The 16,852-nt window shown below is 41.1% G+C and overlaps 1 long non-coding RNA gene across 1 annotated transcript; it reads left to right on the top strand.

Annotated features, from left to right (window-relative positions):
- Positions 1 to 336: 336 nt before the first annotated feature.
- LOC144596939 (uncharacterized) lies at positions 337 to 12,526 on the top strand. Its single transcript, XR_013547670.1, has 4 exons — positions 337 to 403; positions 689 to 751; positions 2,972 to 3,032; positions 12,517 to 12,526. It is a non-coding gene; the product is annotated as an uncharacterized LOC144596939 (long non-coding RNA).
- The last annotated feature ends 4,326 nt before the right edge of the window (positions 12,527 to 16,852 follow it).

Genomic DNA, 16,852 nt, shown 5'->3' with positions numbered 1-16,852 from the left:
ACACTCATGTACTCTCCGCAAGGAATACACGAGGATAAAGAGGTTCGGGCTGTCAGAAAGGAGCCATACTCGTGATTGACAAAGTTACTTAAACAAAAATCACACCCTTAATCAGGCCTGTTCCACAGTTCGTCAATATCGAAAGTTTACGACAGCTTCCCATCCACCGCTTGCTTCAAATAGATAATAATCTATAACGCATCCGCGGTGAATGTATTATTCGAGATAAGTTATTTTATCTTTTTTTTGCTGTTGCGGAACAATATGGATGCAGGCCGATCTGTCACCATGTTCATCGCTGTAATTTTTTTGTTTTGATTGAAGGGGCATTTAGAGGATGGAAAACTGGACACAACGACGACATTCAAACGGATGTATACACAAGCACTCAAGAACAATCGAAGTAATCTCTCTCACACCACATATTATCCCACCCCAAGTGCACAGCGAATATTCCCAAATAGATTAGTGTCATTAGAATAATTAGATTTAAAAAATAAAACGAGTTTGTAGTTTGCGAAATCACACGATGCAAGTTAAATGAAGTTCAGATTAAGTGCATAATCTTTGGCAATTTCGGAGCTACATTAACTGCGGGACTGCGCTCTTACCTCTGAGATCGGGAATAAACGTCTTTCGGTGGCGGATACCGTAAACACAGTTTTGTAAAGATTAATTTTCTTCACAGATTCAAGTATTCTCCAAAAACCCATACAAATATGTTAATACGTGGACCCGAATGCACATAAAGGTATGCCAACATAAGGTTTAAGGGGCTGAACGTCTAGTTAAAAGGTGAAATGTAACTTAAGCGAAGGGGTTTAAAATTTATTTTATAATTTCGTGAAAATTTTCATGAAGTGTTGTGTCCGATTGGATGTTCAGTGGGATCCCGGGAACTGGGCTTAGTAGCTTTCTGAGATACACTAACCCGTATCTAAACATACTTCGATTTCACACAAAGTGATCGGTTCAGTGGGCGGCGGAAATCTAAAATCTACTGAGAGTTTACACATCTGAAAGTGCGAACAAGTTCGAAGGGGAGGTACATTGCCATCAGTCTGGCAGCGCTATAAGTGTTTTATAATCAATATTGGACGTTATGCGTCCACCGGACCTCCAGAGTAAGATAAGAGCAGATAACTAAAGCTTTCAACAGTAAATATTGTCACTTGGTTATAAACCCAACCCATGAGGTCAGTGAATCAACGCCGCGTTAAACTGGTCAGTTTCTCAGCTTCGCTGGTGATCTCACTGAGACTGCACCGTGTGTGTGACTGACATCCCCAACGCTTCTCCCGGCCCTGAAAACCACCGCACGCCGTTACATCACTTTAATTCCTTATTTCTCACATCTTGCTTGGTCTCATTGCCTGGGGGAAGGTTAATAGAGAAGAGATGGTCTCTGAAAGAGTCAATCCATCGACCTACTCAGGAGAGTGTTTACAATTGGCGATTTATACACAACATACCAATCTACATGTAAACACACAGCCATACATGTATAATACTCACATAGGTAACGCACATGCACTTGATTCATACACATAAATCTGAAATAGACGCACTCGCATATATAACATAGATATGCACGAGTACGATTATGTATCATGCACAAAGGTTATAGATAGTTATAGCTATTCCAAAATATAAACAACGTGCTTAGTTATAAAACGCATCCAGCACAATTATGTTTGCATGTACACATATATTACTCAGATTTGCATAAACGGTTAGAGAGGGAATTAGTCCGCATATCTCCAGCAGGGAACGGTTCTAACTGACTTGTAAATAATGCTTCCAAGAGACACTACATTGGCGCAAAGTACTTGCTTCGTTTGAAAAGTGGTACTGTAAGGTCTGAGCTGTGAGGCGCTGGTGGTATTGTAGCGCCATCCAGTGGCCAGGCTAGGCACGAAGTAACTTCATCTCAAGGAGCCACAAGGAACTGCAGATGCTGGAAACTTGAGCAAAAAGCTGGCGGAACTCAGCAGGCCAAGCAGCATATATGGAGGGAAATGGACAGACGACGTTACTTGTTAAGTCGGACCTGCTGCAGTTTGCGTCCCTCGAGCAGTTTGCTTATTGTCTTCATTTCCATTGTGTCCGTCCTCCTGAATCATTTTCCCACGGCAGTCAGACACGAATAAAAGAAGGCAAGATTACTTGAGAGGGAATTCTAGGACTTTTCATCATATTTCTAAGTATAATACCAAAAATAATTCCAAAGCGCAATTCGGTGTCATCTAAAGATTGATAAATACTTTTTTGGCATACACATAAACAGCAGCTCAACATAAACGTGCCCCGGAGAATTTGAAGAGTCAAGAGACTCCTTAATTGTAAAAGGACAGAAAGTGGAACAACGACGATCCTATTTGCAGTAGCAGAACAGGCAAGTGCACATATTACGCATTGATAATATATAATGACCAAAAATTATAAACAATATTCAATTGTGGCTTTTCCATGCTTTGCAGGGGGCGCAACGTTAGAATTGCTGCCTTACAGCTTTTTACAGCGCCAAAGACGTACATGTATGTAGGTAAATTGTCCCCAGTGTGTGTAGGATAGTATTAATGTGCGGGGATCGCTGATCGGTGAGGAGAGGGCCAGTTTCCGCGCTGTATCTCTAAACTAAACCAAACAAATCAAGTTTCTGTATAACCGGCGTAATCCTTATAGGTTTAAATAACCCAATGCTTTATGGATTCTACACTAATTACAATCTATACTAACTTCAATCTACAAGGGTCTCGACCCGAAACGTCGCCTATTCAATTTCTCCAGAGATGCTGCCTGACCCGCAGAATTACTCCAGCAGCATTTTGTGTCCATCTCACTATTTCAAGTAAATTTTAACTGATATCATAATTCCCTCGATTCCCCTACCTTCTCTCAATTCTTTGCATCATAACGCTAGAAGTAACGAAGTTGCTAATGATCACACCGCATTTACTTTCATTCGCAGCTTCTCAGAAAATGAAGTAATGCGTGGAAAATGAAGCCAGACCTGGACAGATAAATAGCAGGTAACGTCGCCAGTCTAATCCCGAAACGTCGCCTGTCCATTCCAGCGACAGATCCTGCCTGACCCGTTGAGTTCCTCCAGCACTTTACGTTTTGCTCAAAATTCCAGCACCTGCATTTTCTTGTGTCTCCAATACTAATTAGTCTGACTACTTCCCTTTACCTTCAACAGCTTGAGATCAGTGAATCCCCATCTCCAAAATATCTATTGGTCACCATGCACCAGACCTCAACAGGCCCAGCCGCAGGAATGTGGAGATTGCTGGAACAGGTGGATGTGCTGTAGTAAAATTCTCACCTGCTGGCACATCACAGACATTTCTGCCGCTACAAAGTGCACATCTAGAGGACAGTTGCACAATCGCCACTTGGCTGGGAGAGTGGAGATTCGTGGACTCAGCACCCCATTTGATCGGCACCTCATAAATCACCCTGACCATTCACTCTCACCATTTGCACAGTACCAGGGCTGTGGAATGTACAATATATAAGATACTGCTACTATTCACCATGACCTTTATGACTGCCACACACACCCTCTAAAACCCTCTTGTATAAGGGCAGCAGAGAGAGGTTATTACCTGCAAACCTCTATATCGCATACCGCCTTCTTTAGACAACATTTGTGTGTTTCTTCATTCTTCCCAGGTCTTATCCTGAGAATTCTCTTCCTCACAGCATTGCTTTTGGTTCATCATAAGTGCTGATCTGGTTCAATAGAGGCACTAAACCACCACCTTCTCAAGTTGTACAGGTGCATCACAGAAAGCTTACTGAAGAAGGGTCTCGACCCGAAACCCTTACTGAAGTAGGGTCTCGACCCGAACATCAGTCTGAAGAAGGGTCTCGACCAGAAAAGTCACCCATTCCTTCTCTCCTAGATGCTGCCTGACCTGCTGAGTTACTCCAGCATTTTGTGATACCTCCGATTTGTACCAGCATCTGCAGTTATTTTCTTACATAGAAAGCTTACTGTTGGGTTGCATCACAGCTTGGTTTGGGAACAGCTCTGGCCATGACTGCAAGAAATTGCAACAAGTTGTAGTTGTAGCCCAGTCGATCACACATCCCACACTCCCCACCATTGACTCCATCTACACTTCATGCTGCTTCAGAAAAGGGGCCAATGTGATCCCAACCTAGTCATCCCTTGCTCCCGTCAGGCAGAAAATACAGAAGCTTGAAAGTACGTACCACCAGACTCAGGAACAGCCTCTTCCCCTTGTGGTATCAGGCTTCTGAAATGTCCTCCCATAGGCTAGGGTACTGTCCAATTCCACCTTTTGTGGACATTGAACTTTGTCTCTGGAACTGTCAAATGCTATAATGCTGAGAACTACTGTATTTCCTGCAGTCCCTCATGTGTTGGCTTGATTGTATTTACGTATAATATCTGCATTGATTGGATAGCTTTTCAGTTTACATTGGTACGTGTGATGGTAATAAATCTATACCAATGTAAAGATGGGCAATAAATATCATCTTGTGAACTAACATCATACCCCATAAATGAATGTAAAAATATTTGAAGATACAAGAATATCTGGAAGTTACCTATCAGTTGTGTTTTCAGATGTGGGTATCAGGACATTTATGGCAGCAGGATGGGTTATATTAATAATTAAATTTATTATACTTTAATGATTCATCAGGCTTCAATTATCTCCATCAATGTAACTGAGACACATATCACTGTCTAATGTCACTTGCTACAAAAATACAATCAAGTTCCCATCTTTACATCTTTATGCTGCAGCATTTTATTAACATAAGAAATTAATAAATGTATGATTAGATTTTGACAGTAATGACATACATTTAAATTTGGATCACTGGAGAATTTGCTCAAAATCTTCCCACATACAGGATCGATTGACAGCTCAAACATTCAAGACAGTTGCAGCGTCAGGAAATCCAGGCTGGTATTGCCCTTAAAATCTAATGCAGAAATGTCCATTGGTTCAAATTTATAATCACTTCAAAGTGAGTCATAGAGTAATGCAGCACAGAACCAGTCCTTTCATCCCAACTTGCCTATGCCGACCAAGGTGCTGTTAGGTTCTGAGGCACACAGGAACTGGACTCAAACGCACGACTCACACACAAGAGTCAATTTGGAGAAAAAAAGGCGTTCTTTAATTTCCAAATTAAAGAACACTGCGATACAAACCAAAACCCTAAACTTACTTAGCTACAAAAACATTAGTTACAAAAATACTTACTAGGATACTCACTAACTATACTACGCTTGACAAGAACTTGGAAACAATGCGGGTAAGTCGAGAATCAATGACCGAGAGCACATGAATCACAAGGCGAACTGGCACAGGACAAAGGGAGGCGTGGACTATATATACATGAGGTAAGGGCACACAGGTGGAAACAATCAAAGCGGGGCTGACAATTACAATGGCAGGAAGTCAAGGGACCTGAAATGAGATAAGAGGTAAGTTTCACCTTAAAACAGGAAGTGAGCACGAGACTTGACGAACCGCACTAAGGACAAGACGTGGACATGACGTGACATGGGAATCTAAACACAGAACATGACACAAGACTAACAGATATGACGGGACATTACAGGTGCCCCATCCACACTAGTCTCTCTGGCCTGTGTTTGGCCCATATCCATCTAAACCTTTCTTATCCATGTACCTTTCCAAATGTCTTTTTAATGAGGAAAATATTTGAATCATGACTTTTAATTTTTAAGCAATGTTGAGATAAGTACAATGAATGTGCCCATTGCGAAAGGGGGAATCACCTAAAGGCAGGGTTTCGCTCTCCTGTGTAATGTGTAATTCATATCTCCAACTTGATGGTACAGTTAGGTGCATCCAAACTTTGATACCAGAGAGTGCACAGGTGTACAATAGTACTGGAGAGGTCACACCTCACCTTGGGACAGGAGCATGCACTCCCAAACTTTTGCACAGGAGGTTTTGTACCTGCCAACTACTTCAAGAGAATTGTCATCATGCTCTTAATGTATAATATCATAGCAGACCAGACATTAGCACACATGGATGCCTTTCTATCCTGTTTGGACAAAGGCGCACACTTGGTCTATGGTACTGGATGATCTATGTTATATATTTATGGGTGTAATTTGGATGATGCGTGCTATATCACAGTGATATCTGCAGAGGTCCAGGGGCTTTAATTTTTGTCTAATGGCAAGACAAACTGACATGTGGTGCTTATATCAGACATTAGATTACATCATATTACAGTCTATAACTAAATGATTTACTTACATATTACACAGAAACACAGTTAATTTCTTTCCCTCTTAGAAAACCAACATGCGAACACTCTTTACTCAGATGCAGCTTGTTTAGCTTCCTTATTTGGTTCTGTCTCAGCTGTGTGCTTGCCTCTGATATTGCTTTAGTCCCTTGAATTATAAACATGTAACCTCTTGGCTTAATTCACTGCCATTCTTTGTGTCCTCAACTGTGGCCAATTCTATGTCACTGTCAGGAATAGATTCATGTCACACATCACTTCAATACCTTCAGACATGCCTCTTGCTGCCATCATCTGATCAAGGTACACTGACCTGGTCTAATTCAATAAGTTCCTGTTAATGAATCTCATACTTCCTCATAGCTCTGATGACTCCAACTCTTTCACTTAATTGAAATTGCTTTTCTTTGTTTCCAATCATTGCCTATTTACTTAACTCTCCCATTCAGCATGCTTTCATTCAGTGATGGAAATGGGTTTTAGGAACTAGGGGTACGCGAGGGTCCGTGAGGCTGAGGTTGGGAAGGAAGGTGGGGGAGGGGGTGTTTTTTAATGTGCGGTCATACCCATGTAAGAGTACAAGAATGCATAACTTGTTTATTGTGTATTTATAATATAGTTTATTGTGCATTATATGTCATAGCTGCTTTCTGGCATCTCTCTCTCTCTCTCCCTGTTTACATTACAAAATGTTCCATAATGGTATATAATCTCCTTTTTTTGTCACCTCCTCTTTCTGCATGCCGTTTCTTCAGCACGCCTTCTGCCACTAAGAAGCCATGACCTCATATATTCTTTGGGGTTCAATTTTGACCGAGGAGGTCCCACCAACTTAATAAATAGAAGAGTTGAGAGATGATCAGTTTGAAGTCTTGCACGTTGTGGTGACATGCAGAAATTCATGCCACTGAAGCTTCTTTCTCATTCTGCTGTTGATAACGGAATTGTATTTACAGCCATTACCAGCTGCTGAAAATCTGCAGAAACTATCTTCCCTTTAGATTCCTTGAATTCTCTGAAGGCTCTGACACAAAACCAACCATTTAAGCCAAATTGTTCTGCCATTTCTTCTACATCATTATCCCCAAAGGTAAAAAGTGAATCTTCTGGAATATTGTTAATATCTAAATATTTTGACTTGTCAATTAACTTTTTACATTTATCATTGGAAGCTGTTGTAGATTCAAGCAGCCTGGATTTTATATTATTGACCAAACTCCTCAAAAACTATTGGTACTTTACCAGTTCTCAAATTTATTCCATTAAATATCATCTGGCTTGTTGCTTTCTCCACTTGAGTATAACATTTTCCTGGCTTCTCTATTTGACATTCAAGAACCTTGATAATTCGTTTAATTTCCTCATGTGCTTTACTAAGTGTACAATTTTGGTTCTGCAGTTCAAGTGACAGCTCAGACAACTCTAGCAAACTGTCCATCAACAAGCCCAAATTATTTACGAAAGCTGATGACTCTAATACTTTTTTCAGCCCCTCGTACTTTGCTCTCTCTGCACTAGATCTTGAAGCATCACAGCGTGCTTTTCCAAAATGCTCCCAAATAGCTTTATAAGACTGCCACATTGCCTTTACAGTTCGGTAAGACGAAGCAACCCATCTCACACTGAAAACACGACCAATTTTCAACAGCTGACAGTGAAGAGCCTCGGCACATGCAATTAACTCATCCTGATTCTTAGGAGACCTATGATATAAGGAATACAATTTATCACAAATATCTGAAAATGATTCAAACCTGCAACTTCATTTATAGCATCACCTACACTGAGTTCAAGCCTGTGACTGGCACAGTGCCAAACAGTTGCATTAGGGAAATCATCAAGAAATAGTTTTGCAACCCCTGCATTTCGTCCTAACATTACTGATGCACCATCAGTTACAAGTGATATCACATTTTCTTTTCGGTACTGTATTGAAAAACCACCTCTTTGTAAGCAACTTAGAAGCCCATCATATATAGATTTTGCATTTGCACCAAGTTTCATATGTTCTAAGTCAAAATAGAATGATATAGGTTGGGAAGATTCACCAACTGCTGCTCTCAAGCAGACTACTAGAACAGTTTTTCCATTAATAGTAGTAGATTCATTAATCATAATAGACATTTTAGATTGTTTTGAAATTATATTTTCCACCACTGTCTTTCGCATCTGGTTCCCTATGTGGTGAGAAACATCTGCACATGACTTACCCTAAGTAGAACGTACCCTAAGTCGATGCCGTTTCTTTCTTGCAGTTCAATATCAGAAGACATATCTGTGTAGGGCCTACCTTTGTGCACAATATTATATACAGTTCTAAAACATTGACCTGTTTATGCTTCGTCCTTTTTCAGTGACATGTACACTACATTTTCGATTGCTTTTTTTTCAGCTGTTTCATTGATTTTTTGGCATCTGATATCAGCTTCACTATTTTTGTGCTTAAAAATCTTTTTTCTTAAACTCATTAACTGTTTTGCTTTGTCATCACTCACTCCTACTACATTAACACTGCACCACTCATGAGACAAATGAATTCCTTGTGTTCGTTCAAGTCCAAGATGACACTTGCTGCATACACTACATCCTACAGTTTTCTGTTTTTAACAATTAGCCAGGGATATTCTTTCTTTTTGTTTAAGTACATTTCTTGTGTCCAACAGTCTGGAAGATCACATTTTTCAATATCTTTTGAAATGTCTTCACATGCAGCAGCATCAGGCGAAACAGCTGCATCAGTTACATAATCATTTTCAAGTAATTTTGCCTCCTTTTCTGGCTGAGTGTTTTCATTATCATTTATTTCTTCATCGATCTGAAGACGCTGTCTTTCAAAGTATCTCCGTATGCTCATTTTCACAGGGGTACACAAATCTGAAATTTATAGATATTTGATAGTGATTTGATAGTGATATATAATAAAATTTGATAGTGATATATAATAAAATATTTCCGCTTGCACTATTGTTTTGCTAAATAAAACCACCCACAATAAAATATTCACCACTCACGATTTAGGCTGGAAAAAACTATTGGTACTACTTATTTAATTTTCTCCCCATCCATTCTAATTTAACTGAAACAACTGACACACAGCGGGAGTGAGGCACAGCGGCACAGCGGCAAATAAAATAACGTGGAATAATAAAATAACGTGACTTTACCGAAGCCCGTGCTCGCGGTCTGGTAGCCCTGACAGTGAGTTTAAGAAATTCTCCCTTGAATTTTATTCAAAGGAACGCGGTGTCATTAATACATGGTCAAAACACAATTACATTTACTGAGGAATGTGGATCGATGTATTGATGACACATTGTATAACTACTACCTGTTAACTGCTGGCTGTTAACAAGTGCTAACAGTGGCAGTTAACAAATCGTTTTCGTCTGACTTGAATAAAGTGATAAACGACTGGAATCTTTCTGCAGTACTCATTAAACCCGAGCTGGAAATTGAAAACTAGGGGAATGCCGTCCCCCTGTGTACCCCCCCCCCCCCCCCCCATTTCCATCACTGCTTTCATTTCATTCCTACCATCGAGACGAAGGTAGAGGAGTCATGGAATAATAGTCATAGAGCGTAGAAACAGGCCCTTCAGTCTAACCTGCCCTCACTGACCAACATGTCCCGTCTACACTAGTCCCACCTGCCTACATTTAGCCCATATCCCTCTAAACCTGTCCTATCCATGTTTCTGTGTTATTGTTTCTTAAACATTGCAAAAGTCCCTGCCTCAACTACTTCCTCGGGCAGCTCATTCCATATATCCACCGCCCTTTATATGAAAAAGGTACTATTCAAATTACTATTCAATCTTTCCCCCTTCACCTCAAACCAATGTCCTCTGGTTCTTGATTCCCCTTCTCTGGGCAAGAGACTCTGTGCTTCTACCTGATCTATTCCTCTCATGAGTCTGAAAACAATGACCATCAATTTCAGGAATACCTTCTTCCCAACAACCATCGTGCTCTAGAAGACTACATAACACTAACTTTAACTATGAAACATGGACTGCTTTTTGTTGGATTAACCAGGCCTTTTTGCACTAGGATTGGAGTTATTAACATTGCTTTTCGTGTTTATTATATATTATCTATGCATTGCATTTACTGTAAAGGCCTTTTATGCCGCTGCAAGTAAAAAATTAATTGTTCCATATTAAATTAAACACTTAAACATTCTTGACTCTGAAAATAGCCCGTTAGGCACAATTTTGCAATTCAAAAATGCTGGTCAAAATATGATTGTGTTACTTAATGTTTTCCTATGGACAAAGAGCAGAAGAAAATTTTGTATATTGTATATCCAAAGTCAATGATCTTTTTGTGAAAATTCATATATCGAATGTTTGTAATTCAAGGAATACCTGAAATCATACTGCAACAGTAAATCTGTCAACCTCTGTATCCTGGAAGCTGTGATTGCTGGAATTGCTACTTTAGGATTGTTAATAACCATTAGCGATTTGTAATGAGGACAAAGGGTCATTCCAGCAAGAACAGATGAAACTCATTCACACCGCAGATAATTGCTACCACTCCCTTCTGAAATGTGAACTAAGTTTCATTTGCTTTTGTCAAGAATATGTGAAGCAAATGTATGGGCTGTTCCTGCCCATCATCCATTACATAGTTGGTGACAGCACCTACGCCCTCACTTGAAGCAGCACAGGCAAGCTGGAGGGTTCTCATTGTAGTGTAGTGAGCCAGAAGATATTTGCTGCTCAAAATGTGCTTACATTGATCAAATGCTTTCTATTGCACGTCAGTCCAATTCCATTTCTCATTCTTAATAATTTGGTACAATGATGTAAGCATCATTGTTAGATCGAGCAACCATGTGGAATGATATTTAATTACTCAGAGAAAGGTGCAAAGTTCTGCAACGTTGCCTGGCCGCCTGGCTTTCACAATGACATTAACCTTGACTTTAACTGGTCTCCCTCCATGAACACCTACTGTACCTTCAGACTGAGCTACACACCTTTGGCTGGATTTTGATCATTTCTATTTTATATCACAATGCTGAATTTGCTCAACCCTTCCTCCAAGATATATAGATTATCCTTTGCATTAACTGTTGCCATAAATAGATTGTTTTCATTGTAGCTTTGGCCTTCAACATGTTTTCAATGGTTCAATGGTTCCTTACTGCCATGTATGCACTGCACAGTGATATTCTTACACCCATCATCATATTTTGACACCATTTACAAAAGAAAAAGTCCAAAGTGCAAAATCTGTTCCACATGCTGGATGTACTGGAGTGCCCCCGATCTAAGTAAGCCCAGGTGAGACCCAAGCTGTTACAGGGCCTCCTTGTCAACCTCAACTGGCTCGGCCCGCAAACCAATGTCCCTCTCCTGGCTCGACTGCCTCTGTGTCCCGGAAGCACCTCTTGCAGCTGACGTTGCAGATGCTGGAGGAGAAACCTCGGTCCATCTTCTACCGCCCACTCCTCTCGTCCATCATCGCAGGCGGCTCCCTCCTCCTCGACATTCCAGTCTTCAGAGCTGAGCACGGCAGCTTCTGAGCTCCCCCTGCAGGCAGTAGCCTGCCAGGTCCTTCTTCGTGGCGGCAAACCAGGCCTGCCACCATACTTGGCCGTGGGTGGACTATAAAGGTCTGGTGAGGATTTGACTCTGTAGTTAATGCAGGAGTATAGCTCTTCATATGAATTGGTAGTGAGGTACTTCTGGCTGTCCTTCTCCATATCAGACACTGCGTAATCAAGTTTAATTAAACCATTTGGGTTCTGTCAATGGTATATATGGGTCCCCCGAAGATGGTAAAGTATATTGCTCGTTGTCTCCATTGACATTCCAATTTATGTTAGCTTGAGGTCATTGCATAAATTTACTGCTTTAAGTCCCTTAGATCCCACTGTTATCAGAATTTCGCAATTGCTATGAAGTATTTTGATCAAAGGTCCATTTCGTTTAAACGTCATAAGTTCTTTTCCACTTGGTTCTTTGGGAAGTAAAGAACTGACCTTGCTTTGCAGTACACTGGCTTGATGTCAGATTTGATCCATGCACCTGCCTTATATTCGACAATTTCTGTTGACATCTTGGGAGATGTCATCGGATTTGTCTCCAGAACGGTGTCTCCAATTGACACTGGTTTATTTGTATGATTGTTGAATATGACCTTCCAAATGAGTTTCAAATTTGCAGCCCAATCCCTACCAAACAGGGTTGAATCTTTAGTTTGGTTTAATCTGACTATTTGTTTACAGATTTTCTGGAATGGTGTTAAGAATGACAGTGCTCAAGATTAAGGTAGGTATTTGGAATAGTCCCATAATGAAACAAACTTCAGTGGTGTCGAGCTGTATTCTTAATGATGTGCTATCAGGGAGCGTAAGATTAAAGCCCTGATTCTTACACTGCAATCATACTATGCAAATTCCCAATTTATTAACTACTCTGTTCCCATTTTGCCAATGTTACATTAGAAACTGCTCTCTTAACTGTGTTTCAATCTACATGTTTACTGCGATAGACACAAAATGCTGGAGTAACTCAGCAGGTCAGGCAGTATCTCTGGAGAAATGAAATAGATGACGTTTCGGGTCGAGACCCTTCTTCAGATTGGGGAAGGGTCTGAAGAAGGGTCCTGACCCAAAACATCACCCATTCCTTTTCTCCAGAGATGCTGCCTGACCCACTGAGTTACTCCAGCTTTTGTGTCTGTCTTCAGTGTAAACCAGCATCTGCAGGTTCTTCCTATACAAGTTTGCTATGCATTCTGTCTTGAGGCACCAGTTGTATGGTCACTTCATAAGAATAATTGGAGGAATTATTATCATATACTCTTCTAACCCCTGAATTATTTCTCCAAACACGATATTTTTAGCTTTCTGCGGAATCACAAAGTTAATGTTTGCACAATACACCCAGAGCTGACTTTTGTGAGTAAAATTACTTTCTTTCATTCCCTCATTGACTGTGTGATATCATTACCATCTTCCTCATCAAGAATATATGTCCCACAAAATACATCTCCAACCACTCCATAGAGGATGCAAATGATTCACTTTATTATAAATCCAAGACTCCCCAGCAGTAATTCAGCACATAAACAGGCTCTTCGGCCCAATTCCTCTATGCAAAGTAAGTTGCCTAATTGAACTAGTCCCATTTTCCTGTACCTGGCTAATATCTCTCCCAACCTTTCCTATACATAGGCCTGTCCAAGTGTCTTTTAAATGTTGCAAATTTTCCCGCCTCCACCACTTCCTCTGGCAGTTCGTTCCATATACACACAACCCTCGCTGTAAAAAGCTTGCCCCTTTTTAAATCTTTCCCCTCTCATCTTAAACCTATGCCCTCTTATTTTAGATTCCCGTACCCAGAGGAAAAGACGATGGCTATTCACCTCATCTATGTCCTGTATGATTTTATCTACCTCAATAAGGTCATCCCTCTGCTTCCTCTGCTCCAAGGAAAAAAAGTCGTCGCTTCTCCAGATTCCACTTATACTCAATTGTTCTGACCCAGTAACATCTTCATTAATCAATTTACACTCTTTCCAGTTTAATAATATCCCCCCTATCGCACGGTGACCAGAACTGTACAGATGTACTCCAAATGTGGCCTCACCAAGTCTTGTGCAGCTGTAACATTATGTCCTAACTCCTGTATTTAATGCCCTGACCAATGAAGGCTATGCTAAATGCCTTCTTCACCACCCTTTTTTATCTGTGTCACCACAGTCAAGGAACTATATATCTCTACCCCTCATAGCACCCTGTTCCATAACACTTTCTAAGGATATCATTTACTGTGTAAGTTCTGATCTGGTTTGCCTTATCATAAAGCAAAACCTACCATTTATCTCAATTAAACTCCATCTGTCATTCCTTGGCCTACTGGTCCAGTTCATCAAGATCCCATTGTAATCTTAGACAATATTCTTCAATGTCCAATATACCACCCCTTTTACTGGAGTTCATCTGCAAACTTGCTAGCCATGCCACCTACTTTCTCATCCAAGTCATTAATATAGATAACGAACAGCAGTGAAAACAGCACTGATCCAAATGGTACACGACTTATTACAGGCCTCCGGTCTAATAATCAGCCCTCTTGTCCCAATATGGACCTCACTAACACTTCAGTCACAGACCTGCTTTATTTCCCAAGAGGAGGTCGAATTTTATCTCTTCTGCAATAAAGTCATTTATATATTGGTTGAGAAAATTGTGCTAAATGTACTTAACAAATTCTACCTCATCCAAACCCTTTACAGTCTGGCAGTCTCAATCAATATTTGGAAAATTACAATGCCCTTCTTTGTGCACATTTGATCCTCAGTTCCACCCATATAACCTCACTGATTATCAAAGTGATCATCTCTTCTTATTTCTCAGTTCCACCCATATAACCTCACTGAAACATCCTTCAGTAATGAACTCTCTTGGTAGCTCCGTGATGTTTTCCCAAATCCAAAACACATCACCCTCCTCTCCTCTCTTACCTCCACCTCTGCCTCTCTTGTAGCATGTATACCCTGGAACATTGCTGCCAGTCTTGTCCATTCTTCAAACATGTTTCTGCAATTGTTATAATATCCCAGCTGCATGTTCCTATCCATGCCCCAGGTTCATCTTCTTTACCTGTCAAACGTTGAAATAAAATAAATGCAGGGTGGCACAGTGCAACGGTAAAGCTGCTGCCTTACAGCACCAGAGAACCTGGTTCGATCCTGACCATGGATGCTGTCTGTGTGGAGTTTGTACAATCTCAGTGTGACTGTGTGGATTTTCTAAAGGTGCTCCAGTTTCCTCCCACACTCCAAAGATGTAAAGGTTTGTTGGTTAATTGGCTTCGGTAAAATTGGAAATTGTCCCTGGTGTGTAGGATTGTGCTAATATACGAGGTGATCGCCTTTTAAGCTCAGACTCAGTGGGCCAAAGAGCCTGTTTACATGCTGTATCTCTAAAGCCTAAAGTCTAATGTTAGCTGGCTGTAACGGCCGGATGTATCCATCACCTCATTCAGATCACCAGCAAGCCGATTTACTGCTCTCCAGGCCTTCAGCCTTTGATGGCTAATATGCACGTTAGTGACAGAGATTGACAATGGTTGAAAACATGGCCTCTGAGTGTGTGCATGTGTTAACATTTTCTGCAGACTGCAACTTGCTACTAGCTTTGAGCGACTTTGTTTCTTTTGGGCAGTCATTATAGACAGAGTAGCTTCCCATTAGTCCTGTGGATTAGCACCACTACCCTGGTGTACACACGCAGATACTAATACACACAAACCAACCTCCCTTCCGTTGACTCCATCTACACTCCACGCTGCCTTGGCAAGGTCACCAGCAAAAGCAAGGACGAGCCTCACCCTGGACACTCCCTCTTCTCCCCTCTCCCATCAGGCAATATGTACAGAAGTGTGAAATTGCATACCTCCAGATTCATGGACAGCTTCTTCAGGCTGTTATTAGGCAATTGATCCATCCTATCACCAACTAGAGAGTGGTCCTCAGATACCATCTACCTCTTTGAAGACCCTTTGACTATCTTTAATCGGACTTTACCTTGCACTAAACATTTTTCCCTTTATCCTGCATCTGTACACTGTGGACGGTTTGATTGTAATCATGTATAGTCTTTTCACTGACTGGGCAACATGCAAATAAAAGCTATTCACTGTCCCTCAGTACATGTGACAATAAACCAAACTAAACTAAAGTAAGCTTAGAACAGTGAACTTGGATGCACATGATAAAATAGACCGGTCAAAACGGTTTTGTGAAAGGGAGATCTTGCCTGACAGACCTGTTGGAATTCATCGTGGAAGTAAATAGCTGGATAGACAAAGGAGAGTCAGTGGATATGGTTTACCTGGATGTTCAGAAGGCCTTTGATAAGGTTCTGCATGTGAGGCTGCTAAAGGAGATGAGAGCCCATTATATATGAGGGAAGTTACTGGCATGGATTGCAGGTTTGCAGGATGGCAGAAGGCAGAGTGGCAATAAAGGGCGCTTTTCCTGGTTGGCTGCCAGTCACCTGTGGTGTTCCACAGGGGTAGATGCTGGGGTCGCTACTCCTTATGGTGTATTTATATGATTTGGATGAGGGAATTGAAGGCTTTGTGGCAAAGTTTGCAGATGATACGGAGATAGGTGGAAAGGCAGGTAGTGTAGAGAAAACTGGAATTGTGCAGAAGGACTTGGACAGGTTGGGATCTGTACACTGAGAAGGGTACAGAAGTGGCAGATGGAATTTTAGCATGGCAAAGTGTGGAGTCATGCTTTTTGGCAGTAGGAATAAAGATTAAGATTATTTTCTAAATGGGGAGTGAATTCACAAATCAAAGGGACTTAGGAATGCTGCTGCAGGATTTCCAGTGTTTATTTGCGTTAAATCGGCAGTAAGAAGGGTGCATGGAAGTGGCGGCGCCTAACGGCAGCGGCTCACTAGCAGTCTGTTCGTCTTGTTTCCTTTTTTTTTGTTGTTGTGTGTCGGTGTTGGGATGGTTTTTATATATTTTTTTGGTTGTGTATGTGTGGGAGGGGGTGGTGGGGGGGGGGGGGGGAACTTTTCTCTTCCTCACGGCGCGGGG

This window comes from Rhinoraja longicauda, chromosome 9, assembly GCF_053455715.1.
Source record: "Rhinoraja longicauda isolate Sanriku21f chromosome 9, sRhiLon1.1, whole genome shotgun sequence".
Taxonomy (NCBI): domain Eukaryota; kingdom Metazoa; phylum Chordata; class Chondrichthyes; order Rajiformes; family Arhynchobatidae; genus Rhinoraja; species Rhinoraja longicauda.
This window is presented reverse-complemented; position numbering and strand designations above follow the sequence as displayed.